Genomic DNA, 14,666 nt, shown 5'->3' with positions numbered 1-14,666 from the left:
AAGACCCAGCCCCACCTCTTCCCCCCCAAGACCCTGCCCCCCCCCCATCACTCACCCCCCCCGTTCCAGCATCCCTAATCTCAGGCTGTGTCTACACATAAATGTTACAAGCGGCTGTAGTAAATACTTACTACAGCGATAGGAAGGGTTCTCCCACACTGCTGTAGGTAATCCACCTCCCTCAGAGGCAGTATCTACGTCGACAGAAGAATTCTTCTGTTGACCTACCGTTTCTACACAGGGGGTTAGGTTGGCTTAACTATGTTTCTCAAGGGCGTAGATTTTTCCACACCCCTGAGAAATGTAGGTATTCCAATGCAACTTTTCAGTGTAGGTCAGACATTAGATGAGTTCATAGTGCTACCTTATCCTCCTAAAATTAGATATAAGGTGAAACAGTCATAGCCTGAAGATCACTCAGTCCACAAACTGAGGTCACTGACACCAGGAAAATGACCTTCCTTTTAGGAAACTTGAGTTCATAGGTACTAAGTAGCTCAAAATGAGCTTTAATGAGTTGTGTCAGAATCACATTAATATCCTAGGAGCTTTTAGAAGTGTCAAGTAGCACATGGAACTGACAAGGGGCTTCAGAGACATTGACCTATCTTTGATTAATTTATGGCTGGCCAAAAGAACTGCCAAATGAACCTGGCTGGAATTAAACTTTAAGGTAGATTCAGACAGATTAAGAAAGATTTTTTTCACGAGGCAAGAAAAGGATCCATTTGGGCTTGCTTGCACCATGCCACAGACCTTTTCTACTTAAAATTATAAGACTTTCTAGTGGCTGGCTTTCAAGAGGCCACCAGAACACAAGCCAGCTTCTTGGAGACTATGACGTCATGCTCAGGACCCCGAAAAATGTGAGCTATTGTGTTACCCTTCTGCCAGAGCAAGAGTGAGAGCATTGCTTCTGCTAAGCTGTGTATCTGCCCCCAAATACATCACCCTGCCTGTCTTGCCAGCAAACTCTAAGACTCAGCCAATCTAAACCTTATCTTGCAGGAAACAATCAGTGAACCCCAGTGTAAGGATTATTATGAAATTTTAAAAAATGAAGTTTGCTTAAGTTTGGTTAAGAAAACAATATATATGCTAGTAAGAAAGAAAAGGCCCTAATTCGCCAATAAAGGAAGACCATGAGAATAAGAAGTTAAGACTAGAATGTAGTGTGGGAAGGATGTATGGTTCAAAAAGTAACTAATAAAATAAAGGGCAGCAGTAACAAGACAAAGAAAACCTGTCTTACAAGAAACAAACCTCTCCACTGTCTGCTGGTTCACAAAGGATGGGGGAGGAGATAAGAAAGGAAAGCCTTAGGGGAAAGGAAAATAACGATAAACTGTTTCAAACCCGGTTTTAGCAAATCAGTTGAAGGGTATAAAGAAAGCCATCATCTCTAGCCCTCCAGATGAGGGATCCAGCTTTAAAAGTGCTATGCCCTCTCTCCTCTCAGTGATGGATCAGTAAACTAGCCATTTTGCTCCCCTTAAATTACTCAAAGTCCATGGTCTCCACCTGAAGCCCCACAAAGGGCTTCCTGGGTGCAGTTTCTGTCCCCCAGCCTGATTATTAAACCGTCTTCTCCCACACTTTTAAACAAAGCTATCAAGCTAACCTTACATGTAAATGTATTTCTGCTTTACTCTGCCTGTAACCAACCTGGTCAGACACGTAAATACACATTCCTTTGTCTAGAGCTGGGTGGATTTTATGCTTTGCCTCCCAAACACATTTTAAGAACATACTTGCAGCACACGTTTATAACTCTTTGTACAACCCGTACATACAGCACACAAAGATTTTCGGGACCAGCGTATCACCAGGTATATATTATGATGTGTTGGGGCAATGAGTGTGTCAGGCCTGATGTGAATGTGCAAGTAAAAATCAGGCAACAAGACCTAAGTTCCAGAGCTCTCCAGAGATTGGCACTCCCAGACCATTGGCAATGAAAGAGCCACATAAAATAAATAATAAATAATAATAATAAAAAAGAACCAGATCTGACCAGATGGTGGGAGGGCCCCTTTATCTTGTCCATTCATGATGCTGTCAAGAACGGACAAGATAGAGAAAAGATGCAAAGCACATACCCTGCGGAGAGCTCCTTTACTGACCTGTCAAGAAAATGCAGACTGGAAGGTTTCAAGAGTGGTGGTTTTAGTCTTGAGTGGCACAGTCACCTTAACAGGAGGCTTGGCTTATGCCCTGACCCACAGCTGAAGTGCTCAGGGACCTTAAAGTTTATAACTTAATGAGTTCTATCTGTCTCACACTAAGGAGCACAAGAATAAGAATTCTGAACAAATAGTATCTTTTCATCCTTATATATACACACAATCTGTAGTATCCTGTGGTCAATTCTTCTGGATGACAAGTGCCATTTTAAAATAAGATATTACTATTATGACTACCAACAATTTGGTCAATAATATTTAATTAGCTATAATATAAAGACAGTATTAACAAAAATCTGTGAAAAGAACATTATTAAGGTTGCAAAGTCAAGCAGTCAAAAGCTTTGAAATGCCAAAATTAACGTAGCGGGGTGAGACAGTCATTGAGAGCACAGGAGAGACAGTCTCCCTGCTTTCAGTTCTGGGGCCAGACATACACCCTGCACAGCCCACAGCAGCCCATAGTTTCAGTTGCTGCAACATGCTCAGTGCAGACAGATTCTTTGGGGAATTTAACTACTAAAATCTAAGATGCCTCAACTGAGCACATGCAAATTGCAATTTTCCAAGGCTTATAACTTGGAAAAATTTGGAAAGATCTTCACAGGACCAACTAAATAGAATATTCCTGACACAAAAGACACCTCTCAGATAAATTTCAAGTCCCTGCTCTAATGCATAGAGGTACTGGAGCTTTCCAAAGAAAAAGTCACCAGCATTTTTGAAAGTGGGCAAAACAAAGTATTATTCCCTAGTCTTGCTCTCAGAAACAGTTGAACCTTTTGGCTGAAATTTTCAAGAAAAATTCAGCCCAAGGCAGACACCTGGCATAGAAAATTTCAATCTAAAAACAGCTGAAGTTTGACAAAGTTAAAAGCAACAGATGCCAGGGTTGTATAATGGGAAGTGTTGAGCAACCTTAATAATAGGAAGCGGTACCAGTTCTGTGAATAGATACATATCAAGGCTCAAATTCTTAGACGCATGCATGTACTGTGGCATGTACAGGAACTGCATATACACAATCTGTTGTGTACACACCATTTAGGGTTTGTGGGCATAAATCCACAAATCTGTGCAAATCCTGACTTGTTCACAACTGTTGAAGATTTGAGCAGTAAGGGGTTCAAGTGTGAGATTGTATTGCTAACAAGTGGTCTGTGTCACTGTAAAGGTCAACTGCTGAACCAGCACCTTTTATAGTGATGTATTAGGACATGAGCCAGGGCACTTTTCTAAAGGATAATGCTATCAACAGACTAATTATTCAATCACTTGTCCTATCTTGGCCCCCTTGAAGGAATGATTCATAGGGGCTAATATAATATGTTTTTATATGAAAATAGTGTCTTTGTGGAAAAATCCATTTTAAAAAGTTTTGAATGGAACAGACCATTCAAAATACTGCAATGATTGTCAACAGTATGACAAAGAGGGTGAGTTAATATCTTTTATTGGTCCAATGTCTGTTGGTGAGAGAGAGAAGCTTTCAAGCCACAAAGAAATCTTCTACAGGTCTGGAGGTGATGATCTGGTTGTATTACTCCATTATGTTCTTCATTCTCCTTGATTCCGGACACTGCAGGAGGCATCGGGTGTCAGCACTAGGGAATGGCTGCAGGATGACGCCATAGTGGGTGAGAGAAAAATGTGCCAGGACATACCGAAGTGGTCACTGCTTCATGGGGGTGCCCATTTTCAATATGTAGAATAGATTTAATTTTTGCAATTAGAATTGTAAGAAGATATACTGGATTAATGTACAAATTAGATACAGCTCTGAGATGTCACATCCCTGCTACAGACAAAGTACATTGTGATTATTTCGGATTTTGAGTTACAGTTATGGCTCTCAATATGCAAAACCAAGAGGTGAGATTCTGCTCTCATTTACATCTGTGCAACCCTAGTGATGTCAACGGGTTTACGTGGGTATAAAAGATTAGAATTTGGTCGAAGATTTTTATAACCAGAAGCTGATCAGTGTCTCTCATTTTATATGGGTTTAATATTGATATTTACATTAATAAATTGTAGATTTGGCAATCATATATTTGTACTGTGTGTGTTGGCATGTTTTTTAAAATTTCACTGGATTATTTCATTCTGAAGATTTGCTCAGGTTCTATATTGTTCAGAGAAGCATCGAGCACTGTTAAATAGTAGAATTGCCTAAGATTTTACCAGATTATGCAGCCCTATCAGAAGATGAACATTGTGTGAAACATTGTGCTGTAGTAAAGACATGTTACCCCAAATGTAGACTAGTGAATAGTTTTTTCTAGAGTGGCTACTGTAATCTAAAAAGAAATGTAGCAGATTTTTTTTTAATCAACACCCAAATAAACCAAGGAGTTTAAAATTGTCTTTTCTTATTAGAGTTAAGCTTAGCTTATACCATTGTAAATCTACCACACTGTTTTGCTTAATGCACCCTGCACAATTTTACTAGCTAAGCATTAACCTTCTGTGTTGCTTCTAAGTGATTGGCCTAAGAGTTCAGAGAGAGAAACAAAAATTGTAAGAGGTAACAAATAAGATCAATGGGGAAAGGACTAAAAACTGAGCATATTAATTCGGGAGAAAAGATCATACAGAGCCTGATTTTATAAGTATTTATGCAAGCAGTTCCACTGATTTCAAAAGGACTGCTTGCTTGAGTAAGGACTAACTTATGTGAGCAACAGTTTGGCAGGATGCAGTCCCTTACTAAGGACAGCTGCTGTACAGATTTTCCACACCCAGGCCTGAACAACTTCACCTTGATCTTGCTATCCTGACATAACAGTCCAGGGCATCCCTTGAACTGAGGCTGACATCACAGCAAATTGTATGATGATTTTGTAACCAAGGATGGGTGTCTCCAAGTCACATCCTCTGGTAATAGTGCCTCTGACTCAGAAACTCCAAGCCATACAGTATTTATCAAACATCCACATGATGCAGCAGCTCTGAATGCCTCACTAGAACAAATTAATTATCTTAGAAATAAAAATATACTCAGTTTGGAACCAAGTAGAGTTTTCACTTTCATATTTTAACAAGACAGGTCAGGCAGCAATTCAAAACTTTCCTACACCTCACTGTGGTACAACAAAATGCAAAAAATCATTTACCTTTTCAGATTAATTTCTTAGTCTCTTCATCTTCTCACTTTTGTCCTTTGTTCTTTTCTTCTACTCTCTATTTTCCTCATGTCTTCTTGTCTGGCGCTGTTTCCCCCACACATTACTCTGATTTTCTATTAATCTTTTCTCTCTTATTATTCCCTGTCACTCTTTGCCCTGGTCTACACTAGGACTTTAGGTCAAATTTAGCAGCGTTAAATCGATGTAAACCTGTACCCGTCCACACGATGAAGCCCTTTATTTCGACTTAAAGGACTCTTAAAATCCATTTCCATACTCCACCCCTGACAAGTGGATTAGCGCTTAAATCGGCCTTGCTGGGTCGAATTTGGGGTACTGTGGACAGTATTGTACTGTGGACTGTGGACAATTCGACGGTATTGGCCTCCGGGAGCTATCCCAGAGTGCTCCATTGTGACTGCTCTGGACAGCACTCTCAACTCAGATGCACTGGCCAGGTAGACAGGAAAAGAACTGTGAACTTTTGAATCTCATTTCCTGTTTGGCCAGCGTGGCAAGCTGCAGGTGACCATGCAGAGCTCATCAGCAGAGGTGACCATGATGGAGTCCCAGAATCACAAAAGAGCTCCAGCATGGACTGAACGGGAGATACGGGATCTGATCGCTGTATGGGGAGAGGAATCCGTGCTATCAGAACTCCGTTCAAGTTTTCGAAATGCCAAAACCTTTGTCAAAATCTCCCAGGGCATGAAGGACAGAGGCCATAACAGGGATCCGAAGCAGTGCCGCGTGAAACTTAAGGAGCTGAGGCAAGCCTACTAGAAAACCAGAGGGGCGAACGGTCTCTCCGGGTCAGAGCCCCAAACATGCCGCTTCTATGATGAGCTGCATGCCATTTTAGGGGGTTCAGCCACCGCTACCCCAGCCGTGTTGTTTGACTCCTTCAACGGAGATGGAGGCAACACGGAAGCAGGTTTTGGGGACGAAGAAGAAGAAGAAGAAGATGATGATGATGATGAGGTTGTAGATAGCTCACAGCAAGCAAGCGGAGAAACCGGTTTTCCCGACAGCCAGGAACTGTTTCTCACCCTGGACCTGGAGCCAGTACCCCCCGAACCCACCCAAGGCTGCCTCCTGGACCCAGCAGGCGGAGAAGGGACCTCCGGTGAGTGTACCTTTTAAAATACAATACATGGTTTAAAAGCAAGCATGTGAAAGGATTAATTTGCCCTGGCATTCGCAGCTCTCCTGGATGTACTCCCAAAGCCTTTGCAAAAGGTTTCTGGGGAGGGCAGCCTAATTGCGTCCTTCATGGTAGGACACTTTACCACTCCAGGCCAGTAACACGTACTCGGGAATCATCGTACAACAAAGCATTGCAGTGTATGTTTGCTGGCGTTCAAACAACATCCGTTCTTTATCTCTCTGTGTTATCCTCAGGAGAGTGAGATATCATTCATGGTCACCTGGTTGAAATAGGGTGCTTTTCTTCAGGGGACACTCAGAGGAGCCCGTTCCTGCTGGGCTGTTTGCCTGCGGCTGAACAGAAATGTTCCCTGCTGTTAGCCATGGGGAAGGGGGAGGGTTGAGGGGGTAGCCACGCGGTGGAGGGAGGCAAAATGCGACCTTGTAATGAAAGCACATGTGCTATGTATGTAATGTTAACAGCAAGGTTTACCCTGAAAGACTGAAGCCACTGTTTTATAAAATGTGTCTTTTTAAATATCGCTGTCCCTTTTTTTTTCCTCCACCAGCTGCATATGTTTCAATGACCACAGGATCTTCTCCTTCCCAGAGGCTAGTGAAGATTAGAAAGAAAAAAAAACGCACTCGTGATGAAATGTTCTCTGAGCTCATGCTGTCCTCCCACACTGACAGAGCACAGACGAATGCGTGGAGGCAAATAATGTCAGAGTGCAGGAAAGCACAAAATGACCGGGAGGAGAGGTGGCAGGCTGAAGAGAGTAAGTGGCGGGCTGAAGACAGGGCTGAAGCTCAAATGTGGCGGCAGCGTGATGAGAGGAGGCAGGATTCAATGCTGAGGCTGCTGGAGGATCAAACCAGTATGCTCCAGCCTATGGTTGAGCTGCAGCCCCTGTGTAACCAACCGCCCTCCTCCCCAAGTTCCCTAGCCTCCACACCCAGACGCCCAAGAACGCGGTGGGGGGGCCACCAGCCAACCAGCCACTCCACCACAGAGGATTGCCCAAAAAAAGAAGGCTGGCATTCAATAAATTTTAAAGTTGTAAACTTTTAAAGCGCTGTGTGGCATTTTCCTTCCCTCCTCCACCACCCCACCTGGGCTACCTTGGTAGTCATCCCCCTATTTGTGTGATGAATGAATAAAGAATGCATGAATGTGAAGCAACAATGACTTTATTGCCTCTGCAAGCAGTGATCGAAGGGAGGAGGGGAGGGTGGTTAGCTTACAGGGAAGTAGAGTGAACCAAGGGGCGGGGGGTTTCATCAAGGAGAAACAAAAAGAACTTTCACACCGTAGCCTGGCCAGTCATGAAACTGGTTTTCAAAGCTTCTCTGATGCGTACCGCGCCCTCCTGTGCTCTTCTAACCGCCCTGGTGTCTGGCTGCGCGTAACCAGCAGCCAGGCGATTTGCCTCAACCTTCCACCCCACCATAAACGTCTCCCCCTTCGTCTCACAGATATTGTGGAGCACACAGCAAGCAGTAATAACAGTGGGAATATTGGTTTCGCTGAGGTCTAAGCGAGTCAGTAAACTGTGCCAGCGCGCCTTTAAACGTCCAAATGCACATTCTACCACTTGCTCAGCCTGTAGTTGAACAGCTCCTGACTACTGTCCAGGCTGCCTGTGTACGGCTTCATGAGCCATGGCATTAAGGGGTAGGCTGGGTCCCCAAGGATAACTATAGGCATTTCAACATCTCCAACAGTTATTTTCTGGTCTGGGAATAAAGTCCCTTCCTTCAGCTTTTGAAACAGACCAGAGTTCCTGAAGATGCGAGCGTCATGTACCTTTCCCGGCCATCCCACGTTGATGTTGGTGAAACGTCCCTTGTGATCCACCAGAGCTTGCAGCACTATTGAAAAGTACCCCTTGCGGTTTATGTACTCGCCGGCTTGGTGCTCCGGTGCCAAGATAGCGATATGGGTTCCGTCTATGGCCCCACCACAGTTAGGGAATCCCATTGCAGCAAAGCCATCCACTATGACCTGCACATTTCCCAGGGTCACTACCCTTGATATCAGCAGATCTTTGATTGCGTGGGCTACTTGCATCACAGCAGCCCCCACAGTAGATTTGCCCACTCCAAATTGATTCCCGACTGACCGGTAGCTGTCTGGCATTGCAAGCTTCCACAGGGCTATCGCCACTCGCTTCTCAGCTGTGAGGGCTACTCTCATCTTGGTATTCATGCGCTTCAGGGCAGGGGAAAGCAAGTCACAAAGTTCCATGAAAGTGCCCTTACGCATGTGAAAGTTTCGCAGCCACTGGGAATCGTCCCAGACCTGCAACACTGTGCGGTCCCACCAGTCTGAGCTTGCTTCCCAAGCCCAGAATCGGCGTTCCACAGCATGAACCTGCCCCATTAGCACCATGATGCATGCATTGGCAGGGCCCATGCTTTCAGAGAAATCTGTGTCCATGTCCTGATCACTCATGCGACCGCGCTGACGTTGCCTACTCGCCCGGTATTGCTCTGCCAGGTTCTGGTGCTGCATATACTGCTGGATAATGCGTGTGGTGTTTAATGTGCTCCTAATTGCCAAAGTGAGCTGAGCGGCCTCCATGCTTGCCTTGGTATGGCATCCGCTCAGAAAAAAGGCGCGGAACGATTGTCTGCCGTTGCTCTGACGGAGGGAGGGGCAACTGATGACACGGCTTACAGGGTTGGCTTCAGGGAGCTAAAATCAACAAAGGGGGTGGCTTTACATCAAGGAGTATTTCAGGCAGGACTTCACGGAGGGTTCCAATAAGAAATGGTGCACCTAAGTTATTGTTCTTATTGGAACAAGGAGGTTAGTCTGGCCTCTGATTGATACGTGGCTAGATTTACCTCGCTGCACCTTCCCTGTGAGTGACTGCAGTGTGACCTAGAGGAATGAGTCCCCTAGACGGGTGTGGGGGGGGGAAGCAAATGAGTACAAAACAAATCTGGTCTATTTCTTGTTTTGATACACTCCATCTATCTTTTACATCTTTGGCTGGCAGCAGACGGTGCAGAAGGACTGCATGCCATCCGCATCTCATGGCTGCCCGGCAGAAGATGATGCAATAGGACTGCTAGCAATCCGTATTGCCTGCCTGCTCGCCATAAGATGGTTCAATAGGACTGACTGCAGGACTAAAGAGAATGACCTGGTCAAGTCACTCCAAATTTAGTCCCTGCGCCCATGTCTGCCCAGGCGCTCCTGGCCGACGTGGCCAGGAGCACCTCGGACATGACGATGACGGCTACCAGTCGTATTGTACCGTCTGCTGCCACAAGGCAAGGGGTTGCTGCTACTGTGTAGCAATGCAGTACCACGTCTGCCAGCACCCAGGAGACATACGGTGATGGTTACTTGAGCGGGCTCCATGCTTGCCATGGTATGGCGTCTGCACAGGTAACTCAGGAAAAAAGGCGCAAAACGATTGTCTGCCCTTGCTTTCACGGAGGGAGGGAGGGAACGGGGGCCTGACGATATGTACCCAGAACCACCCGCGGCAATGTTTTAGCCCCATCAGGCATTGGGATCTCAACCCAGAATTCCAATGGGCAGCGGAGACTGCGGGAACTGTAGGATAGCTAGCCATAGTGCAACACTCCGGAAGTCTACTCTAGCTTCGGTACTGTGGAAGCACTCCGCCGAGTTAATTCACTTAATGCACTTAGAGCATTTTCTGTGGGGACGCACACACTCAAATATATAAAACTGATTTCTAAAAAACCGACTTCTATAAATTTGACCTAATTTCGTAGTGTAGACATACCCTTCTTAAGGCAGTGGTTCCCAAACTTGTTCCGCCGCTTGTGCGGGGAAAGCCCCTGGCCCAGCCCGCCAGGGGCTTTCCCCGCACGAGGGGCGGAACAAGTTTGGGAACCACTGCCTTAAGAAGGGTATGTCTACACTATCTTATTTTCTCCTCCTCTCAAACTGCCCAGTTACAGATGCTATTCCTAAATGCCTTGTTCCAACATCTCTACTGCCATTCTTGACTTCCCATTCCCAACTGCACCACCTCATTGACCAATGTGAGTGGATACTGATCTGCACATTCTCCATGTTTTCTCATCCAAATGAGAGTTTCCAACTATTTGGTCCTAATTGCCTGTTCACAATTGCCCAGTTCCGGCTGCCTCTCCTAGATGTCTAAAATTGAACTGCCATAGACCCTTTTGCACCCAATATTTTTCATCTAATTTCTGGCCAAAGAGGCACTATCCGAAATTTTCTGCTGTCTGTGTGAATGACAGAGAGGTAAAGGCTATCACCCTTCGTGTAGGCCAATTACAGCTGGAAATGTTTACTAGGGACAAGGATGAGACCACCAAGTACTTTTTCACTTCTGCCCTACATCAAGTTTTGAACCCAGCTCTTCAGAGGTGGAAGGCCCAAGTGCCCACAATGAAGGAATGGGACTGGGAAAAGCTGTTCAGAAAAAAAGTTGATCCCACAAAGAGTCCTTGGCAACAGTCTGCCAAGTCTTGCTTATTGGGAAGGGGAGACTTCATCCCTGGACAGTCATTCCAAGGAGTTTTCTAAGTAACCTTCTCTTGCAATGTGGGATTTTGCTGCATGTATTTCAGTGCAGCATTTACATGGCATCATGATTTGCTGAAATCTTTACCCACATAGTCACAGCCTGAGTCAGCCCTGTGCTGGGCTGAGGTGACATCACGCTATGGGGGCATCTGTGCAGCTGCCCATCCTGCAGCACAAACAAGGAATAATGGCCAGCGGGATGGCCCAGGACTATGACCTGGAGCATGGTGGGCTGGAGGTGCAAACCTAGCTTTGACAGGCCAAGCAACCATCTCTCAGCTAGGCCTTTTGGCCCTTTCTGTGGTGGTTGGGAAAGCTGAAGCAGACCAAGCTTTCAAACCAGCATCCCCCTCCACCTTCTCCTCTGTTCTCTTGCTTCCTCAACCCCCCGTCCCCTACCCTTCCTGCCACTGCCCCCTCCCTCAGCTCTGCCAACTACTCCAGACCTCCCCCCACTGCCTTCCCCCTTCTCCTGCTTCATCCCTCCATCCCCTACCCCTCCTGCCACTGCCTCCTCCCTCAGTCCTGCCAGCCACTCCAGCCCTCCCCCCACTGCCTTCCCCTTCTCCTGCTTCCTCATCCATCCCCTACCCCTCCTGCCACTGCCCCTCCCTCAGCCCTGCCAGCCACTCCAGACCTCCCCCCACTGCCTTCCCCCTTCTCCTGCTTCATCCCTCCATCCCCTACCCCTCCTGCCACTGCCCCCCCCCCAGCCCTGCCAGCCACTCCAGACCTCCCCCCATTGCCTTCCCCCTTCTCCTGCTTCATCCCTCCATCCCCTACCCCTCCTGCCACTGCCCCCTCCCTCAGCCCTGCCAGCCACTCCAGACCTCCCCCCATTGCCTTCCCCCTTCTCCTGCTTCATCCCTTCATCCCCTACCCCTCCTGCCACTACCCCCTCCCTCAGCCCTGCCAGCCACTCCAGACCTCCCCCCACTGCCTTCCCCCTTCTCCTGCTTCATTCCTTCATCCCCTACCCCTCCTGCCACTGCCCCCTCCCTCAGCCCTGCCAGCCACTCCAGACCTCCCCCCACTGCCTTCCCCCCCTCCTGCTTCCTCATCCCTCCATCCCCTACCCCTCCTGCCACTGCCCCCTCCCTCAGCCCTGCCAGCCACTCCAGACCTCCCCCCACCTCCTGCTTCATCCCTTCATCCCCTACCCCTCCTGCCACTGCCCCCTCCCTCAGCCCTGCCAGCCACTCCAGACCTCCCCCCACTGCCTTCCCCCTTCTCCTGCTTCCTCATCCCTCCATCCCTACCTCTCCTGCCACTGCCTCCTCCCTCAGCCCTGCCAGCCACTCCAGACCTTCCCCCACTGCCTTCCCCCTTCTCCTGCTTCATCCCTCCATCCCCTACCCCTCCTGCCACTGCCCCCTGCCTCAGCCCTGCCAGCCACTCCAGCCCTCTCCCACTGCCTTCCCCCTTCTCCTGCTTCCTCATCCCTCCATCCCCTACCCCTCCTGCCACTGCCCCCTCCCTCAGCCCTGCCAGCCACTCCAGACCTCCCCCCACTGCCTTCCCCCTTCTCCTGCTTCATCCCTCCATCCCCTACCCCTCCTGCCACTGCCCCCTCCCTCAGCCCTGCCAGCCACTCCAGACCTCCCCCCACTGCCTTCCCCCTTCTCCTGCTTCCTTATCCATCCCCTACCCCTCCTGCCACTGCCCCTCCCTCAGCCCTGCCAGCCACTCCAGACCTCCCCCCACTGCCTTCCCCCTTCTCCTGCTTCCTCATCCCTCCATCCCTACCTCTCCTGCCACTGCCCCTCCCTCAGCCCTGCCAGCCACTCCAGACCTTCCCCCACTGCCTTCCCCCTTCTCCTGCTTCATCCCTCCATCCCCTACCCCTCCTGCCACTGCCCCCTCCCTCAGTCCTGCCAGCCACTCCAGCCCTCTCCCACTGCCTTCCCCCTTCTCCTGCTTCATCCCTTCATCCCCTACCCCTCCTGCCACTACCCCCTCCCTCAGCCCTGCCAGCCACTCCAGCCCTCCCCCTACTGCCTTCCCCCTTCTCCTGCTTCATCCCTTCATCCCCTACCCCTCCTGCCACTGCCCCCTCCCTCAGCCCTGCCAGCCACTCCAGACCTCCCCCCATTGCCTTCCCCCTTCTCCTGCTTCATCCCTTCATCCCCTACCCCTCCTGCCACTGCCCCCTCCCTCAGTCCTGCCAGCCACTCCAGACCTCCCCCCACTGCCTTCCCCCTCCTCCTGCTTCCTCATCCCTCCATCCCCTACCCCTCCTGCCACTGCCCCCCCCTCAGCCCTGCCAGCCACTCCAGACCTCCCCCCATTGCCTTCCCCCTTCTCCTGCTTCATCCCTCCATCCCCTACCCCTCCTGCCACTGCCCCCCCCTCAGCCCTGCCAGCCACTCCAGACCTCCCCCCATTGCCTTCCCCCTTCTCCTGCTTCATCCCTCCATCCCCTACCCCTCCTGCCACTGCCCCTCCCTCAGCCCTGCCAGCCACTCCAGACCTCCCCCCATTGCCTTCCCCCTTCTCCTGCTTCATCCCTTCATCCCCTACCCCTCCTGCCACTACCCCCTCCCTCAGCCCTGCCAGCCACTCCAGCCCTCCCCCCACTGCCTTCCCCCTTCTCCTGCTTCATCCCTTCATCCCTACCCCTCCTGCCACTGCCCCCTCCCTCAGCCCTGCCAGCCACTCCAGCCCTCCCCCTACTGCCTTCCCCTTCTCCTGCTTCATCCCTTCATCCCCTACCCCTCCTGCCACTACCCCCTCCCTCAGCCCTGCCAGCCACTCCAGCCCTCCCCCCACTGCCTTCCCCCTTCTCCTGCTTCATCCCTCCATCCCCTACCCCTCCTGCCACTGCCCCCTCCCTCAGCCCTGCCAGCCACTCCAGCCCTCCCCCTACTGCCTTCCCCTTCTCCTGCTTCATCCCTTCATCCCCTACCCCTCCTGCCACTGCCCCCTGCCTCAGCCCTGCCAGCCACTCCAGCCCTCTCCCACTGCCTTCCCCCTTCTCCTGTTTCCTCATCCCTCCATCCCCTACCCCTCCTGCCACTGCCCCTCCCTCAGCCCTGCCAGCCACTCCAGACCTCCCCCCACTGCCTTCCCCCTTCTCCTGCTTCATCCCTCCATCCCCTACCCCTCCTGCCACTGCCCCTCCCTCAGCCCTGCCAGCCACTCCAGACCTCCCCCCATTGCCTTCCCCCTTCTCCTGCTTCCTCATCCCTCCATCCCTACCTCTCCTGCCACTGCCCCCTGCTTCAGCCCTGCCAGCCACTCCAGACCTCCCCCCATTGCCTTCCCCCTTCTCCTGCTTCATCCCTTCATCCCCTACCCCTCCTGCCACTACCCCCTCCCTCAGCCCTGCCAGCCACTCCAGCCCTCTCCCACTGCCTTCCCCCTTCTCCTGCTTCCTCATCCCTCCATCCCCTACCCCTCCTGCCACTGCCCCCTCCCTCAGCCCTGCCAGCCACTCCAGCCCTCTCCCCACTGCCTTCCCCCTTCTCCTGCTTCCTCATCCCTCCATCCCCTACCCCTCCTGCCACTGCCCCCTCCCTCAGCCCTGCCAGCCACTCCAGCCCTCTCCCCACTGCCTTCCCCCTTCTCCTGCTTCATCCCTCCATCCCCTACCCCTCCTGCCACTACCCCCTCCCTCAGCCCTGCCAGCCACTCCAGCCCTCTCCCACTGCCTTCCCCCTTCTCCTGCTT

The sequence above is a fragment of the Chelonia mydas genome, chromosome 12, assembly GCF_015237465.2.
Source record: "Chelonia mydas isolate rCheMyd1 chromosome 12, rCheMyd1.pri.v2, whole genome shotgun sequence".
Classification (NCBI taxonomy): Eukaryota; Metazoa; Chordata; order Testudines; family Cheloniidae; genus Chelonia; species Chelonia mydas.
This window is presented reverse-complemented; position numbering follows the sequence as displayed.